Here is a 15,890-nt window from a genome sequence, read left to right as displayed (position 1 = left end):
GCTTCTGCCCCGAGTGGTCGCTCCTCTGCCTCTCCACCGTGTAGCGGTATCGTTGACCCACGCTGCTTCTGCCATTTATTTAATTGTTTGACCCACGCTGCTTTGACCCACGCTGCTGCTGCCATTTATTTAATTGTCTGACCCACGCTGCTTCTGCCATTGAATTAATTGTTTGACCCACGCTGCTTCTGCCATTGAATTAATTGTTTTAAACGTCGCTAGCATATTTGTTTGTACTGCCATTCAATTACTTGTTGTAAGCTCGCTAGCATATTTGCACTGCCATTTAACTTAATTAATTGTTTCAACCTCGCCGCTTGCCTGCCGGTTTCATTGAACTGAGCTGCATTACTTCACTGTGCCTTTAACCGCATTGAGTGCTCCTCGCCTGCTTGCACCATTGTTTTCTTGCCAAAATCATAGCGCGATACCCCCCAGCGCCCTGCTCGACTCCCCCCTCCATTTTGTAGCTGTTGTTGTTGTGCTTCGTGTTGACCCGAGCCCGCCCCGCCTCCCAGCCGAGCCGCCCTCGCCCCTCCCCCTCCACCATCCATATATGACAGGTGTTTTCGCGCGCAGCGTTTACGCGCAGCGACCGCGCCCAATCCGCGCCGAAGGTGCGCCAAAGGTAAGCCCGTCTACGCCCGTCCGCGCCTGGACCGCGCCCAGCGCCAGACCCCCTGTCCCTCGCGCTGCCCAGCCCCCCCGCGTCACCTACGATGCCGCCACCCTCCTAGCCCTCAACCCCAGCCGCTCCACCAACTGCGTCCAAGCCGCTCCTGGACACACCCATGGACCTTTCTCCTGCTACTCCTGCAAATTCAGCGGCACCGTCAACATCTCCGCCACGACCACACCACAGATCCCCGACCCCAACCACCTACAATGCATCCTTCTCAACACCCGATCAGTCCACAGACATGCCATCGACCTATGGAATCTACTAGACACCATCTCTCCAGACGTCGCCTTCCTAACAGAAACATGGATGAACGCTTCCTCCGCACCAGACATCACCATTGCCATCCCTGAAGACTATAAGATCACTCGCAAAGACCGTACCAGCCACACCGGAGGTGGGATTGCTATCGTCCATAAGAAATCAATCCGCATCTCAACCAGCTCTGACGCCAACCTCGCCAACTCCGAACACCTCCACTTCCAAATACACATCGACCCCAAGACCACAATCAGAGGCACCCTACGCTACAGACCACCAGGAACCCGAGCTAAATTCAGTGAAGACATCACGGACTTCATCACTCCACACGCGCTCCCCTCCAAAGAATACATCCTTCTGGGAGACCTCAACTTTCACCTTGAAAAAAGCAACGACCGCAACACCACCACCCTCTTGGACAACCTCGCCAACCTCGGACTTAAACAACTGGTCACTTCCCCCACCCACATCGCAGGTCACACACTCGACCCAATCTTCACCTCCAGCAACCATGTCTCCTTCAGCCACACCACGGACCTCCTCTGGACTGACCACAGCTGCGTTCACTTCACCTACAACAAACCAAAACCCAACATACTCCTCCAACCTACCCTGCAAAGAAACTGGAACAAAATCACCACGGACCAAATCTCCGCATCGCTCCTTCGGAACCCCCCAGCCCTTTCTTCTGACACCAACGAAGCCGCCGCCAACCTCACCCTATGGTTATCCAACACCGCCGACACCTTAGCACCACTGAAAAAACGTCAAAGCAAACCTGGCAGCAAGAAGGCCTCATGGTTCAACGATGATCTCAAGAAGTCCAAGAAACTCTGCCGTTCCCTTGAAAAGGCTTGGAAAAAAGACCCAACCACCAGCACCAAGGACGCCTTCAAAAGCGCCACCCGCACTCACCACCAACTGATCCGAAAAGCCAAGAAAACAGCATTCAAAGATCGACTTGACAACAACGCCCACAACAGCAAGGAACTTTTCAACATCGTCAAGGAATTTTCTAATCCCTCGGCCAACTCCAACGACATCACCCCATCTCAAGCCCTCTGCGACTCCCTAGCCTCATTTTTCCACAACAAGATTGCAGAAATCCACAACAGCTTTGACAACCAACCCGGAAACCAACCCACCCTACCATTTGCTGATCATCCTCCCCCCGTGAACACCCTTAACAACTGGAACCCAATCTCCACTGAGGACACCATCCGGCTGATGAATTCCATCCACTCAGGATCCCCCACAGACCCATGTCCTCACCACATATTCAACAAAGCAGACTCCGTTATAGCACCACACCTCCGAGACGTCATCAACTGCTCCCTCAACTCCGCCACCTTCCCGGAAGACTGGAAACACGCTGAACTCACCGCCCTCCTGAAAAAACCAACAGCAGACCCCACCGAACTCAAAAATTACCGCCCCATCTCGCTTCTTCCATTCCCGGCCAAAGTCATCGAAAAGGCTGTCAACAACAAGCTCGCCGCCTTCCTCGAAGCCAACAAATCCCTCGACTCCTCACAATCTGGCTTCCGAGCTAAACACAGCACTGAGACCGCCCTCATCGCAGCAACCGACGACATTCGAACTCTACTGGACAATGGAGACACAGTCGCCCTCATCCTCCTTGACCTCTCTGCAGCTTTCGACACAGTCTGCCACAGCACCCTTTTACAACGCCTCAATAACATCGGAATCCAAGGAAAAGCACTTGAATGGATCACCTCGTTCCTCACCGGAAGAACCCAGAGAGTCCGCCTTCCTCCATTCAAGTCCGAGGCCTCTGAAGTCATCTGCGGCGTACCACAAGGATCCTCACTCAGTCCCACCCTCTTCAACGTATACATGAGCCCCCTCGCGGCCATCGCACGCCAACACAACCTCAACATCATCTCTTACGCGGACGACACTCAACTGATCCTCTCCCTCACCAATGACCCCAGCACCGCCAAAGCTAACCTACACGAAGGAATGAAGGAAGTTGCCGAATGGATGAAACAAAGCTGTCTGAAACTGAACTCAGATAAAACAGAAGTCCTTATCTTAGGTACCTCCCCCTCTGCCTGGGACGACTCCTGGTAGCCAGAAGCCCTTGGAAAAGCACCCATCCCGACAGACCACGCACGAAACCTAGGCGTCATCCTGGATTCTTCACTCTCAATGAACAGACAAGTCAGCGCCGTATCCTCTTCTTGCTTCAACATTCTTCGCATGCTCAGGAAAACATTTCGCTGGATCCCCTCCGAAACGAGGAAAACAGTCACCCACGCTCTGGTCACGAGCCGACTGGACTACGGAAACACCCTCTACGCAGGTACTACCGCAAAACTCCAGAAGAAGCTCCAACGAATCCAAAACGCCTCAGCCAGGCTCATACTAGACATCCCACGTGACGAACACATCTCCGGTCACCTTAAAGACCTCCACTGGCTACCCGTCAATAAGAGGATCACTTTCCGGCTGCTTACCCACGCACACAAATCACTCTACGACATCGGACCAGATTGCCTCAACTCACGACTGTCCTTCTACACCCCCTCCCGCCAACTACGTTCTTCCAGCCAAGCCCTCGCCACTGTACCTCGCATCAACAAGACCACCATGGGAGGCAGATCCTTTTCATACCTGGCAGCCAAAACATGGAACTCACTCCCCGCGTACCTTCGCCTTACCCAGAACTACCTAGCATTCAGAAAGCAACTTAAAACATGGATATTTGACAAGTAACCCTCCTCCCCTCCCTAAGCGCCTTGAAACCCTCTGGGTATGTAGTGCGCTATACAAATTACATGACTTGACTTGACTTGACTCTATCCAACGAACCCAACATCGCCAGACACAACTTTCGAGAAGGCATGGAAGCCCAAACCCCGACGCATGGATCGACACCTGGTGGCCCCCCACCCTCAGAAGCCCGCCAACCCCCAAGCACCCCGCATGCAACCAGGGAATCATTCGGGAGCTAAGAGCTTAAAATTGACCGCCAGATCAACTCTGTCTCGTCCTCCTGCTTCCACACCCTCTGCCTCCTACATAAGACCTTCAAATGGATCCCGCTCAAACATAGAAAGATCATTACTCATGCCCTGGTCACTAGCAGACTCATCTACGGCAACGCACTCAATGCCAGAATAAACAAAAACCTCAACCGCAAGCTACAGAACATCCGAAACGCCACTGCAAGATTGGTCCTCAACCTGCCAAGACACTGCCACATCTCCCAGCACCTGCGCACACTCCACTGGCTCCCCATCGAAGCTAGAGTCACCTTCAAGATGCTCACCCATGCTCACAAGGCCCTCCACGACACCGGACCAGAATACCTGAACAGCCGACTCAAATTATACGCACCCCAAAGGACCCTATGATCAGCCCAGCTCTCCTACGCCGAGGTCCCCCGCACCAGAAAGACCAGATCGGGAGGCCGCTCCTTCTCCTTCCTCGAGGCCAGAGCTTGGAATGACCTTCCGCTCCACCTCAGACAGACAGCATCGCTCCCCATCTTCGCAAGAAACCTAAAAACCTGGCTCTTCAACAGACCCCCTCCTTGATGGACTGGAACCTACGAACGCCCCAGCCCCAGCGGCTTGAGACCCTTACGGGTGAGTAGTCACGCTTAACAAACACCTGATTGATTGATTGATTGAGTGAACTCAAGACAGCTTGTATCTTTGATTGTCAGATCCACACAATCAGGGTATGTCGAATGTTTTAAAAGAATCATGACTGTTTCAGCAATATTAAAATTCAGCACTTGGTTCGGGCCATGCACAGTAAAAAAGGCAATAAGCATTAATAAAATAACTGAATTTTACATCCAGGACAACAGGATAAAAACTATTATAAATAAAACGAGTCAATAACATACTGTCATATCAATAAAGTGCTTGGTGTCTCGAAAGAGTCAAGCAATCCTAAATAGGAATTCTTGCAATAACAATCATTTTATCCAGACTGTAATTGCAAGTCATATCCATAAAGTGCTGGGTGGCTCAAATGGTCAGCAATCCTAGATATAAATTCCTGCAATAACACTTGTTTCATCATGACTATAACTGCATTTCAGATTAAACTAGAACTTCTCGGCTAATCTGGGACAAAAACTTCTGTTGCCTGAACCAGACGCTCATCAAAAACCTACTTACAGCAAAAACAATATATGTCGTCGTACCAGATTTTAATACACTCAGTGCCACCTAATAACGTCTGATTCCCAAGTTACAACAAACCGGGAAAGTCCATTTTTTACAGAGAAGATGATATTCTGTACCAGAAAATAAAATATGTTCTACTGTCTTCAGTCCATAACCACAGGCTGGGCATGTGGCTGTATCTGCTTGCGTAACCCATGTGTTGGATGACCTTAGGGGTAAACAACGTAATCTTTTTTTTTTTTAAGTTCAAGTTTATTGATCCAAATATAAGAAATATAGAATAATACTGAAGAAATAGGATGAAATACTGCATAAAAAAGGCAAGGATACTGCAGATATACAATAAAACGGAATCAATAAAGACTTATATGGAACTACAAGATGGTAGAAAAGGTAGAGAAATCAGAAACATGTGTATTAGAAGTGAGTACAACACTGTATGCAAAGTAAGGCAATAATAAGAGTAAAAAACAATGGGAATAAATCAGCAATTGGTAAAAAAGTAAAAGAAAGGTTATGCAAAAGACAACTAAAGGAAAACTCATGGAGGTTTACGAACTTCAGCAGATGAGGTGTTTAGAGTAATAGTAGTGGTAGTGGAGCTGGAGGGAACATGCAAGGATAGGTAAGTGGTAAGAGGGATCCACAGTAAATCCCGATTAATGGCAAGAGAAAAAAGGGGTAACATAATTGGTATCAAGTCTATGATTAAAACAAATAGCATTCCACCAAGCGGAATATGTGACTTTTGAGGAATCCTTCCAGTTGGAGGTAATAAGGTGGAGGGCTACTGCAAAAAATAGGTCCAATAATTTGAAATGAGAGGAGTGTTGGGGTAAATCCGGAGACAAGGAACCTAATAGGACATTAGAGGGGGAAAAAGGGAGCTGTATATTGAAAATAGTATTTGTACGGGACCAAACTGAGAGCCAAAAGGTGGAAATGTTGGGACAATGAAAAAAGCATATGAAGTAAATCAGCAGAGGGACAAGGGCAGGACCAGCAGTGAGGTGAAAGATCAGGAGAGAAAGAAGCCAGTTAGGCTGGGGTAAATAACAAGCGTTGATAAATGAAATAAAGCGTTTGAGTAGTGTTGGCAGCCCTAGACGTTTTATGAACCGTTAACTACAATTTATCCCATAAAGGGAGTGGCCAAGTTACTAATAAGTCCTGTTCCCAAGCCAATTCAGTCTTCGATTTAAGTCGCGGGGAATGTATTAACAAGGAGTTGTAAATACGAGAAGCTGAAGGAGAGGAGAATAAAAGCGGAGAAAGTGTATCACAGAGGAAGGTAGATCGCGGGAGGAGGGAAGAGATTGAAGGTATTGCAGAAGAGCAGGAAGTAAAAGATCATATTGTTTCTTGGCGGAACATGGAAGACGAAATAGCGATTGAAGATCAGGAAAAGCTAGGGGAATACCATCTTGGAGGAGTTGGGAAATCCATAACAAAACAAAAATAAACAAAAGAAGAGGGTAATAAAGGAGTCAGAAGATGATGGGAGTGAGCAATGATAGGAGACTGTAAAAAGGAGGCTTTAGCAGAAAAAGCCAAAATCTCAGAAAAGTCAAAAGGTGAGATGAGAGATTTTTCCAAAGAGAGCCAGACAGAGGGATAAGTAGGAAGATTAGTGGTCAGCCAGAGGGGGGCTTGTTTAAGGATGAAGGAGTAATGATAGGATTTAAAAAGTCTGGAAACTTAAGCCCTCCATAAAATGTATCTTTTTTAAGGAAGATAAAGCAATCCTAGGATGTTTATTCTTCCATAGGAATTTGGAAAGAATAGAATCTAATCTCTTAAAAAAATAACCAGGAATTCGAACAGGGATCATAGAAAGACAATACAAGATAATAGGGGCTAACATCATTTTAATTGAATCCAATCTCCCCCACCAAGAGAGGAAGAGAGGGTGCCATTTAGATATGGAGTCAGATAATTTTTTTATAATATAATCAAAATTGGCTTTCAAAGTTTCTGAAATAGAAGAGGAGAACCAATTCCCCAAATATTTAACTTTGTTCGGTTGCCAGGAAAAACCTGTTTGATCAAAGTAATGACGAAGACATAAAATATTAAGGGGTAAAACTTCGCACTTGTCACGATTAAGACGATAACCGGAAACCAAAGAAAAAGCATTAACTTGGTGAAGGAAAGAAGGTATGGAGGACGTAGGATTAGAGGAATATAAAAGAATATCATCCGCATAAACGGATAATTTGATCTGATTAGGGCCAGGATTAAAGCCAGTGATTTAAGGGTCTTGACGTATTTTAGGGAGAAAAGGTTCTAGGACTACAATAAATAATAAAGGGGATACGGACAACCTTAACAAACTCCTCTTGAGAGAGAGAAATAATCAGACACTTTCCCGTTGGCAAAGATAGAGGCTTTAGGACCAGAGTACAAGAGAGAAATAAGGGAGATCAATTTGAGGGGAAATCCAATCCAGGTAAGAGCTCGAAACATAAAATCCCAGCTAATTCTGGCAAATGCCTTTTCAGCATCTAGAGTTATGGCTGAGAGAGGGGATTCAGAAGAAGAAGCTTTGCTGAGAACATGAAAGAAAGCTCTAGAATTATCAGAAGACAAACGTCCTTTGACAAAGCCAGATTGTTCGGGTCCAGTGATTTCAGATAGAATAGAGTCGATACGTGGAGCAAGTAATTTGGCAAATATTTTATAGTCTGTGTTTACTAGGGAGATGGGACGATAATTTTTGCAGAAAGCGGGGTCTTTATTTTCTTTTGGAATTAGACAGATCATAGCTTCTTGAAACGTACCGTGAGAAGAACTATTGACAATAAAAGAATTAAAAAGGAGGAGCATGTGTGGAAGGAGAAGTTTTGAAAAATGATTATAGAATTCAATAGTGAACCCAATTGGGCCAGGAGCTTTACCATGTTTTAGGACCGAAACTGCGTGAGAGATGTCTGCTAAGGTTATGTCAGTTTCAAGAGAACGAAAATCAACATGAGAAGAAGAGGGAGGAACGAGAGAGTGAAAGTATGAGGATAATTCAGAAGGAAGAGGAACGAAATCAGGGGTATAAAGTTGTTTGTAAAAGTTGACAAATTCCTGTAGGATCTCAGTATCCTTGAAAAGAGAAGTACCAGTAGAGTCAGTTATAGAAGCAATCTATCTTGTCTAGTTTTCAAATAATTGGCCAGAAGTTTCCCCATTTTGTTTTGACCCCATAATAACGGGCATTGCTCTTTAAAAGATATGAAGATGCAGCTTCAGTGGAGATTTTATTGAAAGCGATTTTGGCTGTAATGTGGTCTTTTAAAGAAGAGTCTGTGGGGGAGCGATAATAAGAATATTCCAATTTTTTAATCTTAGCAAGAAGGAGAGAGGATTGTCGCTCAAAGCTCTTTTTTTTGTGAGAAACGTAATTGATGATAACACCTCTAGCGGTAGCTTTGAAGGAGTCCCATATCATGGCTGGGGAAGAATCAGGGGTAGAGTTTGTATTGAAAAAATCTTCAGCAAAAGAACTGAATTGGCTAGAGAATTTAAGATCTGCGAGAAGGGAATTATTAAAATGCCATCTGCTAAAGGAAGAAGAAAAGGGGATAAGGTCAAAATCGACAGTAACAGGGGCGTGATCAGAAATTAGGATGGAACCTATGTCTGAGGTAAGTACGTGTTGGGTCAGGGATTTACTAAGGAAAAGGTAATCCATACAGGATAGCGTTTTATGGGGAGGAGAGAAGAAACTGTATTCTTGAAGGTCAGGATGACAGAGTCTCCAAATGTCAGTAGGGGATTTACGACGAATAGTAGAGGTGAATTGAGTGTGCATTTTGGAAGTGACAAATTTAACAGGGGAATTCCTATCGAGAATGGGATAAAAAACTTGATTGCAATCACCACCAAAAATAACATAATTGTCATCAAAAGAAAGTAACTTGTCTGAAATAGAAGGCCAAAAATTATTGTCAACAGAGACTGGAGCATATACAGTAAAAATAACAATATCATCAGAGTCGATTTCTTGATGAGAAACAGAAACTTTAAACTTTTTGTGAACCACAATAACAACACCATTTTTCTTTCCCAAGGCTGGGGAGGAAAAAACATGACCAACCCAAAGTCTTTGCAATTTAGAAGCTTCAACATCAGAGAGATGGTTCTCTTGTAACATGGCAATGTCAGATTTTAATCTGGCCAAGTGGGAGAACACTCGTTGCCTTTTAATGGGACTGTTCAAACCTTTAACAATCCATGAGGTGACCCTGAATGTAACTCACAGGAAATAACCATGTTGAAGAAAAAAGCATACAATGCAATAATCAAGCAAAAGATAAACACCAAAACAAACATGAGGAGAAGAAAATTAACATTAAAAGGTCAATTGACACACAAGAAGGATAAAACAACAAGCATATAGTAGACATAAGTGAATCAGCCAGCGTTAGAGGAGGAGGAATCAATGGCATCAGTATGATGAGCGTTGATGAAACTCTGGAGACGAAGCAGATCTTCAAAAGTTGTTGTCCTGTTGTTAAAGGTGACCATAAATAGGCACGGATGGAAGAGTCCGTATTGAGCGCCCATTGCACGAAGAGCAGGTCTCATTGCACCATCAGGATTCAAGCAAACCGGGCCGAAGACGGCTGTAATGCCAGAAACCGGTCCCCGGGAGCTTGTTTCCTTCCCAGTGTAAGAATTGGCTTTTGTAGTTTGGTTTGCCCTGTTCCCATCATGCACTGGGACAGGAACAGACTAATTTGCATACAGCCAGGTTCTGAAACTGGGATGGTGCAGTGAGCTAAAAAACGGTGTTGGATCTAGCCCAGATCTCTTGACTGGGTGAGAGCTTTCTGCTTAATTCAGAGACTCTGTCCCTCACCACCCCTTGTTGTAAATATTTTTGTCCACCCTAAGCGTGGAAGGGTATTCTCAGATGTGAGACCCTTGCTCATTGCACCATCAGGATTCAAGCAAACCGGGCCGAAGACGGCTGTAATGCCAGAAACCGGTCCCCGGGAGCTTGTTTCCTTCCCAGTGTAAGAATTGGCTTTTGTAGTTTGGTTTGCCCTGTTCCCATCATGCACTGGGACAGGAACAGACTAATTTGCATACAGCCAGGTTCTGAAACTGGGATGGTGCAGTGAGCTAAAAAACGGTGTTGGATCTAGCCCAGATCTCTTGACTGGGTGAGAGCTTTCTGCTTAATTCAGAGACTCTGTCCCTCACCACCCCTTGTTGTAAATATTTTTGTCCACCCTAAGCCTGGAAGGGTATTCTCAGATGTGAGACCCTTGCTCATTGCACCATCAGGATTCAAGCAAACCGGGCCGAAGACGGCTGTAATGCCAGAAACCGGTCCCCGGGAGCTTGTTTCCTTCCCAGTGTAAGAATTGGCTTTTGTAGTTTGGTTTGCCCTGTTCCCATCATGCACTGGGACAGGAACAGACTAATTTGCATACAGCCAGGTTCTGAAACTGGGATGGTGCAGTGAGCTAAAAAACGGTGTTGGATCTAGCCCAGATCTCTTGACTGGGTGAGAGCTTTCTGCTTAATTCAGAGACTCTGTCCCTCACCACCCCTTGTTGTAAATATTTTTGTCCACCCTAAGCGTGGAAGGGTATTCTCAGATGTGAGACCCTTGCTCATTGCACCATCAGGATTCAAGCAAACCGGGCCGAAGACGGCTGTAATGCCAGAAACCGGTCCCCGGGAGCTTGTTTCCTTCCCAGTGTAAGAATTGGCTTTTGTAGTTTGGTTTGCCCTGTTCCCATCATGCACTGGGACAGGAACAGACTAATTTGCATACAGCCAGGTTCTGAAACTGGGATGGTGCAGTGAGCTAAAAAACGGTGTTGGATCTAGCCCAGATCTCTTGACTGGGTGAGAGCTTTCTGCTTAATTCAGAGACTCTGTCCCTCACCACCCCTTGTTGTAAATATTTTTGTCCACCCTAAGCGTGGAAGGGTATTCTCAGATGTGAGACCCTTGCTCATTGCACCATCAGGATTCAAGCAAACCGGGCCGAAGACGGCTGTAATGCCAGAAACCGGTCCCCGGGAGCTTGTTTCCTTCCCAGTGTAAGAATTGGCTTTTGTAGTTTGGTTTGCCCTGTTCCCATCATGCACTGGGACAGGAACAGACTAATTTGCATACAGCCAGGTTCTGAAACTGGGATGGTGCAGTGAGCTAAAAAACGGTGTTGGATCTAGCCCAGATCTCTTGACTGGGTGAGAGCTTTCTGCTTAATTCAGAGACTCTGTCCCTCACCACCCCTTGTTGTAAATATTTTTGTCCACCCTAAGCGTGGAAGGGTATTCTCAGATGTGAGACCCTTGCTCATTGCACCATCAGGATTCAAGCAAACCGGGCCGAAGACGGCTGTAATGCCAGAAACCGGTCCCCGGGAGCTTGTTTCCTTCCCAGTGTAAGAATTGGCTTTTGTAGTTTGGTTTGCCCTGTTCCCATCATGCACTGGGACAGGAACAGACTAATTTGCATACAGCCAGGTTCTGAAACTGGGATGGTGCAGTGAGCTAAAAAACGGTGTTGGATCTAGCCCAGATCTCTTGACTGGGTGAGAGCTTTCTGCTTAATTCAGAGACTCTGTCCCTCACCACCCCTTGTTGTAAATATTTTTGTCCACCCTAAGCGTGGAAGGGTATTCTCAGATGTGAGACCCTTGCTCATTGCACCATCAGGATTCAAGCAAACCGGGCCGAAGACGGCTGTAATGCCAGAAACCGGTCCCCGGGAGCTTGTTTCCTTCCCAGTGTAAGAATTGGCTTTTGTAGTTTGGTTTGCCCTGTTCCCATCATGCACTGGGACAGGAACAGACTAATTTGCATACAGCCAGGTTCTGAAACTGGGATGGTGCAGTGAGCTAAAAAACGGTGTTGGATCTAGCCCAGATCTCTTGACTGGGTGAGAGCTTTCTGCTTAATTCAGAGACTCTGTCCCTCACCACCCCTTGTTGTAAATACTCATGTTTAGAAAGGCCTTCCGCCTGTTCGCGGTGACCTTGGCATCGTCTTGGGCAAAGAATAAAGTGGATCCAGACCAAGTAACACGTTGAGAGGATTTGGCTGCAGATAGAACTTTCAAAACGTCTGTGTACTCCAAGAAATATAGGATCACACCTCTAGGTTTTTGCGAGGGAGAAGCAGAAGATGAGGGGCGACCCAATCTGTGCGCTCTGTGAATATTAGGCACAGTACTTTCAGGCATATGAAGGGCCTTGGGAATAAAAGATTTAAAGAAAGAGAGAGGGCCGGACCCGTCTTGTCCTTCCTCAAGGCCGTAAATACGAAGGTTATTGCGTCTGTTGCGATTTTCCAACTCTTCCACCTGTCGTTGAAGAAGAGAGACTTGGGATTGAAGAGGGGAGATTTTTGCACAGGTGTCAGAAATGGAAGAAATGGATTGTTCAGCTGCAGTAAGTCTGTTATCAAGTTGAGTCCAGGTATCAGTAAGGACTTTAAGTTTGGTGTTGGTGTCCTCCATGAAGGGACGTAACGCTCTAATTTCCTCTTGCAATACCTCCATTGAGACAGGCGAGGTTGATTTAGGCGGTGACAGAGGATTCTGTCTGAGGCATTTAGTAAGGGATTTCCCAGAAGCCGCCATCGCAGGGTCAGATGCCGCCATGTTGTCTACTAGCTGAGTAGAATCTTGCAAGCATGAGAATTCAGTGAAAACCTTCCAATTTTTGATAAAAATGTGCTTCTTTGGAAGAGCTACAGAAAGGGAGCCTTTGGATCTGCCCATGTAGGAAAAAGGTAGTGAAAGAGAAAAAGGCGCAAAATGGCCACCGCAGTTAGTCAGTTAGAATGAGCGATATTAACAATGCTGGAGATATGCGAGGAAAACATGCCACTGTTTAAAGAACTGTAAGAAGTAAAAAATCAGGAGGAGCAAGTGAAAGAAAAAACACAGTTATCCATTGGAAACGCTGAAAATCAGCACCCCAGCGCGAAAGAGAAAAACAAAATGGCGGTCGCGATGCAGCGACATTGAAGAAAGAACTCACATAGTCCAAAAGTCGGCAAACTGCGGTGGAAAGGGGACGGGAAAGGTCTGAGGAGGTGAAGCAAATGCTCCGACGCCTCTACATCGGAAAAACAGCGCTGGAGGTGCAGAAAGGAGAGGGAGCCGCCCGAAGCTGCCGAGGAGCCTCACACGGGTGCCGCCATTCCCGTCGGGCGCTAAGCAACGGCCCCATAAACAACGTAATCTAAATCTCACATAGAGACTTTTCGCCAGAGGTGGTGAAAACAGATCATAAAGGAGCTCAAACTTAGGAAAAGGTTTAAAACTTAAAAACACGTTGGTAAGGTACCCCGCAGTTCTGCTTATGACGTACCGTTCTTCCACAAAGGCCCAAGACTCAGCTTTCACAGTGGCTTTATCTTTTTTACAAATGCATTCCGGGCAGTAACACAAATGGCTCAACCCCAATGCTATGCACCAATATTTGACATGGATTAGCCAGGAAATCCATTTAGTACCAATTAAAAATAAATCTTCTTTCAAAGATTCAAAATATTCTCCTAACCTCGGAGTGGACACTGTACATAGCCAGTAAATCAATTGTTTTATTGAGGCAACACCTCCAATTCTCTTTAGCCCTAAATAAAAAAACAGCAGTCAGCTGAGTGCTAACTGGGAAAAGGACCAGGGATCTGGCAAATATGTTTCCAATTACCACCAATTTATGCTAATCAACGTGACCCCATAGCTCTGCACCACAAAGTGCAGCAATTTGGGCTTTCATCCAATAAATGTCCAGGGCAGGGGTAATCGACCGGGACCAAGCCTGTTTTAATAAATCAGAGTATGGGTTTGAATTTATGACTTAAGGTTATAAAGCTTTTCACGAGTTGGAGTTCCCAGCCCAGGGTTTCGGTTAGCCTTACTCCTAGGTAATCAAACATAGTCCCCTTCTCAAGAGGTTTTCCACTATCTTCACTGGTCTAGTTTTGCCCTTGCTCTTACCAAATACCATGTATTTGGTTTTCTCCATGTTTAATTCCAGGCCCCTAATCTCACAGAATGCCAAGAATTTGTCAATGAGCCTCTGAAAATGAGTAGTGAGTCATCAGCGAATATATTTATTAATTATATGTATGTGCCATGATATTTAAAAATCAACATTTCGGCGAAACACTATCTCTAGACACTGGTAATAAAAGAAAAGATGGAGCTGCTTACCTGTAATAAGTTACTGCAGTTGAGTTTTGACGTCGCAATGCCTGCTTCCAGTGTCAGCAGCCGGGGTGAAAGTCAGGTCACGTAGCAAAATAACTGCGTATCAAATATCCATATTACACAGTGTAGCAATAAGCAGGGCTATTTTGTCATACCTGAAATAGCCCTACATATTTTTTCAAAGCTGTAGTCATGGAAAGTCCAAAGCACTGAGCTTTTGAGTGCAAACCTGTGACATATTATAATCTTTCATTGGTTTTGAAAGAAGACACACAGTGGTATTGTAATGGTACAGAATCCAACGCAGGCAAAGAAAGAGTTATCTGCAGTCTAGTAAAAGACAGCCCTATTGGGGAGCAATGGGCCCCTAAAACACATGGGCGCTGGTGCCGCTGCACTTGTTACAACTCAGCAATCTCAAATGTTAGACACAAAAGAGACAACAGCTCTGTCCATCATATTTGACATATTATAAGCTCAGTCCAATCCAATCCAATCCAATCCAAAAATTCTTTATTTCGGCATTGCATAATACATTAAAACCAGGATATTAAAAAGAGATGTGATTATAAAAACACATTACATAAAATTAATTACCAGGTCATTCCAAACATGATGAAGGATAAGAAAAACAGTTCATAGTTAGGAAAAACATTTCATGACACAATTAAAAGCACAATCCCTAATTGTAGGAACAAATTCATATTTTTGGCATTTGTGCCTTTAACAGTTTTTTCCTAATCTGCCACATTGCCATAATAAATTTTGCCACTGCAAAAACTATGTGGGGCAGAGTACTAGTTCTCAATACTCTGTACGCAATCGTAAGGCTCCTGAAACCCAAGTTCCTGCATAGGGGACCAGCCAGTGTTTCCTTGGTCTGTGGTATGCAGGACAGAAAAGATGGGTTTCATCCTCATCATTGGAGTTGCATCCTGGGCAGGTTTTGTCGTCCCGCTGTAGCCATTTACAGGTGAAGGTTTTAATAGGCAAAGTGCCGAGCCTCCACTGTATGAACAGTTTCCTGGCTAGAATGGGGAAGATAATGTCCATAAAACTTTCAAATTCATATGAGTTTTTGGATTGCAAGAAGCGTTCAGTTAGGGTACCGTTATTAGTTGCGGGTAGGAGAAGACCTAGGCTTTTTTCCTTGTGTATTTGAACTAATCGTTTACGGGAAAGCCTTTGGCATCCTAGTTCTGGAGCCTCCCAGAGCCCAGGCAATTTTAAATGATACAGTTCTTTCTTGACAAAAGCCAGCCAGGGAATTCTATTTCGCAGGTTCAAATCCATTACATGGGCAAGATCACTCTTATATTGTGCAAGCTCACTGGTGGACCAGAGCCTATGCCAGAATCTTAATGGCTTAGACTCCAGCTCAGCAGCGATGGAGGGTAAACCCACGTCCAATCTAAGGGGAAACAGAGGTGTGCCACAGGGGAGGGCCAGGAGACGTCTGAGAAAGGTGTTTTCCACTCTCGCGAGATCTAGACCTGCTCTGTACCCCTATAGCTCACTGCCATAAGATGCTGCCGCTTTGGCCTGTACTTTGTACAATTCCAGTGCCGGACTGATTGATTTGAAGGTTGAAGTATTTACAACCTTCA

General features: G+C 45.4%; 1 protein-coding gene across 1 annotated transcript in view; it reads left to right on the top strand.

Annotated features, from left to right (window-relative positions):
• LOC147716866 (uncharacterized) overlaps nt 1–15,890 on the top strand; it is an 81,767-nt gene that overhangs the window by 62,484 nt on the left and 3,393 nt on the right. The window lies entirely within an intron of this gene.

The sequence above is a fragment of the Lissotriton vulgaris genome, chromosome 5 (genome assembly GCF_964263255.1).
Source record: "Lissotriton vulgaris chromosome 5, aLisVul1.2, whole genome shotgun sequence".
NCBI lineage: Eukaryota > Metazoa > Chordata > Amphibia > Caudata > Salamandridae > Lissotriton > Lissotriton vulgaris.
The sequence above is the reverse complement of the archived record's forward strand: the minus strand, read 5'-3'. Positions and strand labels throughout refer to the sequence as shown.